This window comes from Eubalaena glacialis, chromosome 14, assembly GCF_028564815.1.
Source record: "Eubalaena glacialis isolate mEubGla1 chromosome 14, mEubGla1.1.hap2.+ XY, whole genome shotgun sequence".
In the NCBI taxonomy this organism is placed as follows: Eukaryota; Metazoa; Chordata; class Mammalia; order Artiodactyla; family Balaenidae; genus Eubalaena; species Eubalaena glacialis.
The window spans coordinates 28,942,269-28,950,073 of NC_083729.1; the positions used below are offsets into that span (position 1 = coordinate 28,942,269).

General features: G+C 37.7%; 1 pseudogene; it reads right to left on the bottom strand.

The window, feature by feature from the left end:
* Positions 1-896: 896 nt before the first annotated feature.
* Positions 897-1,897, bottom strand: LOC133104955 (S-adenosylmethionine decarboxylase proenzyme-like; annotated as a pseudogene).
* Between the last annotated feature and the right edge of the window lie 5,908 nt (positions 1,898-7,805).

Sequence of the window (7,805 nt, forward strand, 5' to 3'; positions counted from 1 at the left end):
GATTCCATACAGTTCCGCCAATATTCCCTAGTATCAACCTACACCTTCTTTGCTAATCAACACCAGCTTATTCCAAAAGAGAACATGGTAACGAAAAATGCCAAATTTCCTTGACCTTAAAAGAAAATTAAGCCCAGGGTCCATCCCCTCATTCCCCCTCTGGGGTATAAGATTAGTATAAACCCACAGTGTAAGAGTGTATAGCTTTAAGGAGGGGGTATGGTTGGGAGGGGAGACACCATGGTGAGGAACGAATCAATTAAAGTCATACAAGTATAGGAAGCAGTGAGATAATAATACACAAAATGGATAACTGCAGTCATTTTCTTAGAGGACTTGACTCGTGTAAGAAGAACTTTGATTGGTGCTGCAAATACATTTGTATGAAGTAGAAATTGGTTTCAGTAACATTAGTAGAGAATATGTTCTAGAAAGTGGAGGTAACTGGATGTAAAATCCTGGTAGCAATTTAATATAACAGTCCCAGATGGTTAGGCTAAGGCCAACACCTAATGAGGACGAAAGCCTTGTCTGTGGGGAATTTTGGACGATACCTGGAGAAATACTACACTGTGCATAAACCAAATTGAACTGTTTTCACAAGTGTTGTAAAGTTTCATATAGTAAAAGGTTTTTTCTACATGCACTTCAATTTCACAGCAAGAGTGTCATAGGATACCTAAACACAGAAGAGAGCATTCATGCAAGATATCTAACTCCTTGATATAATAATGCATAAAATTCAAAATGATTACACTATCATTACATCTAGGGTTTTCTGCAACTACAAGATGGTGGTTATGGAAAGCATGGCCCTTGGTATCAATATCCAAAAAGCAGCCACCACCTTCTTCTATGTGTGTTCTCTTTTTGTGTTTTTTCTTCATTTTTCTTAATCAACTCTGCTGTTGTTGCTGCTTCTTAGCAAAACTGGTAAAAACAAAATTGTAATCATTCAACATAGCACTCTGGCAATCAAGACGTTTAAAACCTTCAATCTTCTGGGGCAAAGAAAGCACTGTGTGACATTTAGAACTCTGATTTACAAACAGGTGGTCACAAATTTTCCTGGCTTGAAGACTTCCACAACTTTCCTGATCAGGTCATCATAGGAGGTCTGACTTAAGTTTGTTTCAAAGCTAACATAAGAAAATTCTGGTTCTGGAGTGATGTGAATAGTCCAGTAAGTTCCATCGGATTTCATTCCATTCACTGAATACCCACAAGGATTGAACAGTGTGGCATCAATGACAGAACTTGGTATCAGGTCATGAATTCCACTCTCATGAGTGACATCCTTTGCAGTAACACCATCTTTCATGTAGAACTGGTCCATAACTGCTGGGTCAAGCTCACTCATCAGAATTTCCAGGGTTTGATCTGGCTGACTGATTACCCGACTCTCTGGGAAATCCAAAGTATACAAGTACCAACAATCAGAATTCATGCGTCCCATACAACATGCTGTCCCATTTCAGAAAATTGCATTAAGAAACTCTATTTCTTCCTGGAAATTCCGGTGTGGGTACCCTTGGTGAGAATGCTTCATGAAATTCTTACCAGAATAAAAGAAGTTTTGAATTGAGTCAAACCCACTGTAATCCCTAGCAAGTTTCAACAGGGGAATCAGTGCTTTCAGCAAGTGGGTGGTACCACATGTCTTCAACATGAAACGTCTCTTGGAGACAAATATGCTACTCTCACTGAGTACATAAGCTTCCTGCTTGTCAGTTTTTGTCACACTTATGATTGAACATTGCACATCCTTCAAAAGTATGTCCCACTCGGATCTTGGGATGGTGCCAAGATCGCCAGATCCTTGGTTTGCGTCGGGTTGCTGCCTGGAGAACCAAACCTCCAGCAGCTTCTCGGTCCCTTGGGAAAAATGTGCAGCAATGAAGACCCAACGCAGTCCAAAAAAATACAATAAACGAATAAATTTTTAAAAAATTCCTATCTGCATATTTAAGAGATCAACTCTGACACACTGAATCATCTCTTTTTCGTATGATTACAAGGCAAAGGTCCAGACACCAAAGGGTAAATTCACAAAGTTAAATGCTACTAACATTGAAGCCATCTTAGTTCCTCAAATACCCTCTGTAAATGTGAGCTCTCCACCAAACTCTCCTTTCCAAAGGTGCCCTTAATATATCTCAAACACACCAGGGAAAACACTTTTGCAAAGTCACAGCTCTGATTATAACAATCCACTACTAAAACAAACAACATCTTATTGCTTTTAATTGACAAAGAATTAAGTGCAGACACATAGATCAAGGCCCATCCACAGTGCCTACATCTTAAGCCTAATCTTCCTCTGCACCCCCCCCCCCCCAATTTGTATAGGTTGCCTGTTACACACATTCCTGAACACAGCCCTCACTTTTCTGTCTCCTCCTTTATCACGCTATTCTCAGCCCCTAGGAGTCTCTTGCCTATTGTTTGTTTTTTGAAATTCTATTCATTTTCAAAGTCATTCTCAAATGTCACACTCTTTATAAAACCCTTTTGATCCATCCTCCACCTAATAAAACTATAACTGCTTACTCTTGTGAATTTCCATAGCACTGAATCGTTCCTCTCCCAGAGCAGTTATCTTTTGCCCTATAATATCACTATTCATTCTTTAGCTGCATTTCTTCCACTGAGAACAAATAACATCTTAATCTTCTAGGTGCTCACTAAAATGTCAGGCATAATACTTCATGGAAAACAGGTGTCCAGAAAATATTTGCATAAGAGAAACTAATTAGGGATTTGTTTATTTTACTTATTAGTCCTCTCCATATGTATTGCTGGTGATGAAATCTAGAATATATTCAAAACGTTGAAGTGGAAAAAAAAAAACAGCGTTTCATAAACCTCATGTAAAATTAGGTATATAATAAAGATCTTAGTGTTCCTTCAAATCTTTCTTATCGGAGAACAAAATATACACATATCTTCAAACCATGTTAAAATGAACTATGTACACTTTTACTACCTGAGGGTGCCATATTTACATCAACAAAAAGAATCAGCAAATCCTAACTTAAAAATATATGCGAAATCATCAAAGTTACAAAAATGCTAAAGGCTAAAATTTTTACATTCAGAACTCATTTAAAGTAGAACCTCATAGCATTTAACATAGATAAATTTCCAGTGTTCAAGCCTCATGAAAAATTCTTTGGTTGAATTGTCGTTAACATGAAATATAGCCTTTCCCCAAGAACGATAATGAAATGATGGTGACAATGAGCTACTCCAAAAATGCTACTTGCATTCATGTTAAATCAGAGTTTAAATTTTCATCTCTTTTGATTTCTTGTTTCAACAACTAAATTATTAAACTCCTACTATGTTCATAGCAATATATATAAAACCTTAATATATTAATTAATTAATATAATAATATATATCACCTTAAATATAGTAGAGTATGTGTGTGTGTATATATATTATATATATGTAAAATCAAATTTGCCCATGCAAGTAGGTTAAAAAAGGTGGTGTAGCTGCTCTATGATAGGACAGACTAAAAATCTCATTACCTGCTTGAACAATTATTTAAAGAAGCTGAAAAGTAAAAAGATTAGTAATGATCAAATAACTAAACTGATATTTCATTAAATGAAGCAAAGTAATCAGACTTTATCTTATTCCATTTTATGAATCAAATTAAACCACCCAAGCAGTGTCCCCATTGTCAGATAGTAAACCAACTAGAAAGGAAGATTTCTTTCATCTATGTGTTTAATAATCTTTTTAGATCTATATGTAAAAATTACAGTATAAGAAGTACCTACTGAATTGAGATATTCAAAGCTTTTATTGTACTTTAAAAAATATTTCCAGTTCTTTTTTATCCTCACGTGACCAATTTCCATCCCATTATAAATGTCTTTCCTCATCCTCCATGCACATCCATTGCACAACTATTCCTTCATTGAAAAACGCATCAAGATCAGAGACTGTAAATAAATAATTGATACCATGATAGAAATATAGCATAAATGACATTCACAAGGATTATGTTCTCATGCTTGATCTAAAAATTTTGAAAAGTACTTGCCTTCAGGGTTGTTGATTATCTCAAACTATAATGCTGCACAGTTACAATGAGAAAGCGGCACATTTAAGAACTGTGAAAGATTTATTTTTAAAAATAACAGAAGGAAGAACTGTGGGCTGCTGAACTATCATATAGAAAAAAAAAATCCATCCCACTCTTTTTGCTATTATATTGTTTGAGAAGTTGTAGTAAATCTTCACTTTGGCCATCATCCTATTTTATTTTACTAAAACTATCATCACTTTTACTATGGAATGCTTTATGGGGCACTTTAGCCCCCAGCTCTTTTGCTAAGCACTGGCACTGATATCGCGGGATCTATCAAGCATTTTAACCAGTTTATTCTTTGTTTTCAGACCATGATGAGAAATCATTATCATGACTTTAAAAAAGAATATTTGGCCATCGTCTCCCAAGAAAAATCCATATTTTAATCATATTTTAGAATAGCTCGCCCCATTCTATCATAATGAAATTTTCTATGAGAATAAAACAACCAAAAAAGCAGGTAAGGAAGTTCCTAGCTGGAGAGAGCCCCTCCCTTTTCTTTGCTGTACCAGCACCAACTGAAGATCAGGAGCCATAACTGACCATTTCCTGTTGCTTAGGAGCTGATTCTGCAGTTAGACCTCACATGAGTCAATGAGAGGAGTGCACACAGAAATGCTCTCTACTGACTCCCCCCTTCAGTTCTTTATTTTTCTCAAGACATGTTCTTTCCTGAGTACCAGGGGAAAAGCTTTCAGGGAATTTCCACACTTTCTGACAGAAGTGACCCAAGACATCATTTTTCATGTTCACCTATTAAATCACAATTCCAATAAACTGTAACTATCCTTGACAGCAGGAACTTGTATCTATCTATCTTGTTTGTTCCTATATTCCTAGTACCAAGGACTATGCTTGGGGCAAAATAGAAATCCAATGAATATTTGTTGGGCGAATAAATGAACGAATATATGTGATGAAAATTACTAGAAAATTTGAAGGGTTATTTGTAGTTGTAACTATCTTAGAATTATCTTGTGTTTGTCCAGAAATATCCAATCAAATGTGCAGAAATCAGTGGCTTTAAATAGAGAGAAAAACTACTCTAAATTAAACATTAGGTGATTGTTAGCCTCTCTTGAAACAGCAGCAACTTCATCATCTGTAACAGGGTTCAGCCAACTATAGCCCATGAGCAAAATCTGACTCATAACCCATTTTGATAAATAAGGCTTTACTGGAACAACTCATTTGTCTCCACATTTTTAATAGTTGCTTCTGCACACTACTATGACAGAGTTGAGTAGCTGGGACAGAGACCCTAGAGCTCACTCACATAGCTTAAATATTTACTATCTGGCTCTGCACAAAAATGTCTGTCAGCTCATTATCTATAAAAAGGACACAGGTGAGACAGGCTGGGACCTGGGACCCTTTGCTGCAGTGCTTGCACTGGGGCAACAAAATACAAAGAAATTATAAGGGACTAAAAATAACTGCATGCATTATGTAGCTGGGGCAAATTATGAACAAGATACAAAAAGACCAAAAACCCAACTGCCACTTCTGTAGAGCTGGGAGCAAAAGCAGGGTATTGCACATGCCCCCTGTACACAGCACCACCAAAGGGCTGGGCAAAACACCTAAGCCACCCCTCCGGCCCGACCCCTGGACCTGCTCCTGTCCTCACCCCATGTAAGGAACCAGCTCGCCCCCATCGGCCAGTGAGCAAGGGAACCTGTTACTTGTTTTCACTCCCTCCTGCTTCAGCAGGGGCCCCAGTAAAGCCTTGCCTGAATTTCTTGCCTGGCCTCTTACCAATTTCTATTGATTATGGAGGCCAAGAGCCCTGGTCGGTAACCTAGGTATGTCCATAGGAGGTGGGTCCCAGACTGCCAAACATTTGGTAGATAAGAATTCCTGTGCCCAGTGAATTATCATGCCAAACTTACCCTAAACTTTGATTTCCCACCCTGTGTCTACTGACCTGGTTCCACTTTGTGTTATCCATCCACCATTTTATCTTTCAATCACTACTGTGTTGTATTCTGCTCTTAGCTCCAACAGTGAAATGCCAACTTCCTCTCCATGCATTTTGAAGTTTGATGTCTCTGTCCTTTCATTCTAGCACACCATTCCCACACTCACCTCCTAGGACTTGAGTAGGGAAGGCACTCTCTGTTTCTCTAGGTTCCACCACTCCCTAATGTCACATACCAGCCAGTTTCATTCATTAGTATATCTGCCTGATCCCTGAAAATATTTGGGTCTGTGCCCCTGTCTTATGACAAAGCTTACCACACAAATTTAAGGTTAAAATCCATTAAGTAAAAGTCTCACACAAAACTTATTTATTCTGAAAATCCATTCACCCCTAAACTATTTTATAAAGTATTGTGCATTTTCATTGTGAGCCCACAAACTGTTTGCTCAAACTGCAGTTTAAAAGGAAAATGTTCTACCACCTGTGGGAAAATCCAGAAGACAAGAATCAAGGGAAACCCCTGTAGTTTTACAGTAAAGGGCATTCTTCAGGGCAGGGCAAAGACTCAGACTGACTAGTAATTTTTCATGCTATGACAAGTCTGCCTGGGGCTCTTGGTCGGGGTTTTCTGAACCCTTATGGCAAATGCTTTGTGAAGTTCTATTTTTTTCTTTTTTAAATAGAATAGAAACACATAGGATTTGATTGAAAGGAGATGAAAGATAAAACATTGGGAGGAATAAAAAAAAAACTGAAAGTAGTTGGCAGCCCTGGATGTATTTATTTGTTCTTTTTTTAAAAAAAAAACTTCCTTTTATTTTAATCTGGTTCTTAAATCTCTATCTGGCCTGGTAGCTCACAGAGTCTTTTTTTTTTTTTTTAACATCTTCATTGGAGTATAATTGCTTTACCATGGTGTGTTAGTTTCTGCTTTATAACAAAGTGAATCAGCTATACATATACATATATCCCCATATCTCCTCCCTCTCGAGTCTCCCTCCCACCCTCCCTATCCCACCTGGAAATAAAAACAAAAATAAACAAATGGGACCTAATGAAACTTAAAAGCTTTTGCACAGCAAAGGGAACCATAAACAACATGAAAAGATGTATTTGTTCTTCAGAATATATGGAGAAGCTGGAAAACAGTGCTAATGAGGCCAAGGGCACTGCATCCAACCCTGTGTGAGTTTATTAGCTTTGCACAAAGAATGATGCAGCTTAATCACTATCTGAACTCCTAACCTCAATCCATCAGCCTATAAATATCTGCCACTGCTCAGGAAGGAGACTAGGGTCTTGAAATGAGGCTCCATCAGCCAACCGTCTCCACTCTAAGAAAACTAGCTCACCTTGTTGGCCAGCATTGTGTCACATATAACAAGCTAGTTAAAGTTAACACAGCCAAGTAAAAATTTAATTTTTAACGGTGACACAATATAAAAAGTTAATTTGTATTCTCTGGGAAAATTGGTTTACGCTTTCAAAACATCCTAATCCATGTGCTTATCTTTTGAATGGCCCATTGGAAAAGCCTCCCTCTGGGACTCTGAGGCTTGCATCACCCTTTCCAATCTTTCTGCCACTTGGCTTGCAAAACAGCTACCCAAAATTCAAAACAAACCACTATATTTTCCTGAATTAATTATTTCCACGGCCCTTGACCCCTTCAAGATCGCATCCATACTATTCGTCACAACAAATTTGTGAAGATTTTCTTTTTTGTTTCCTCCCCTATGACTTCTCCATTTAGACATTTGCCCCCAACATTTCACC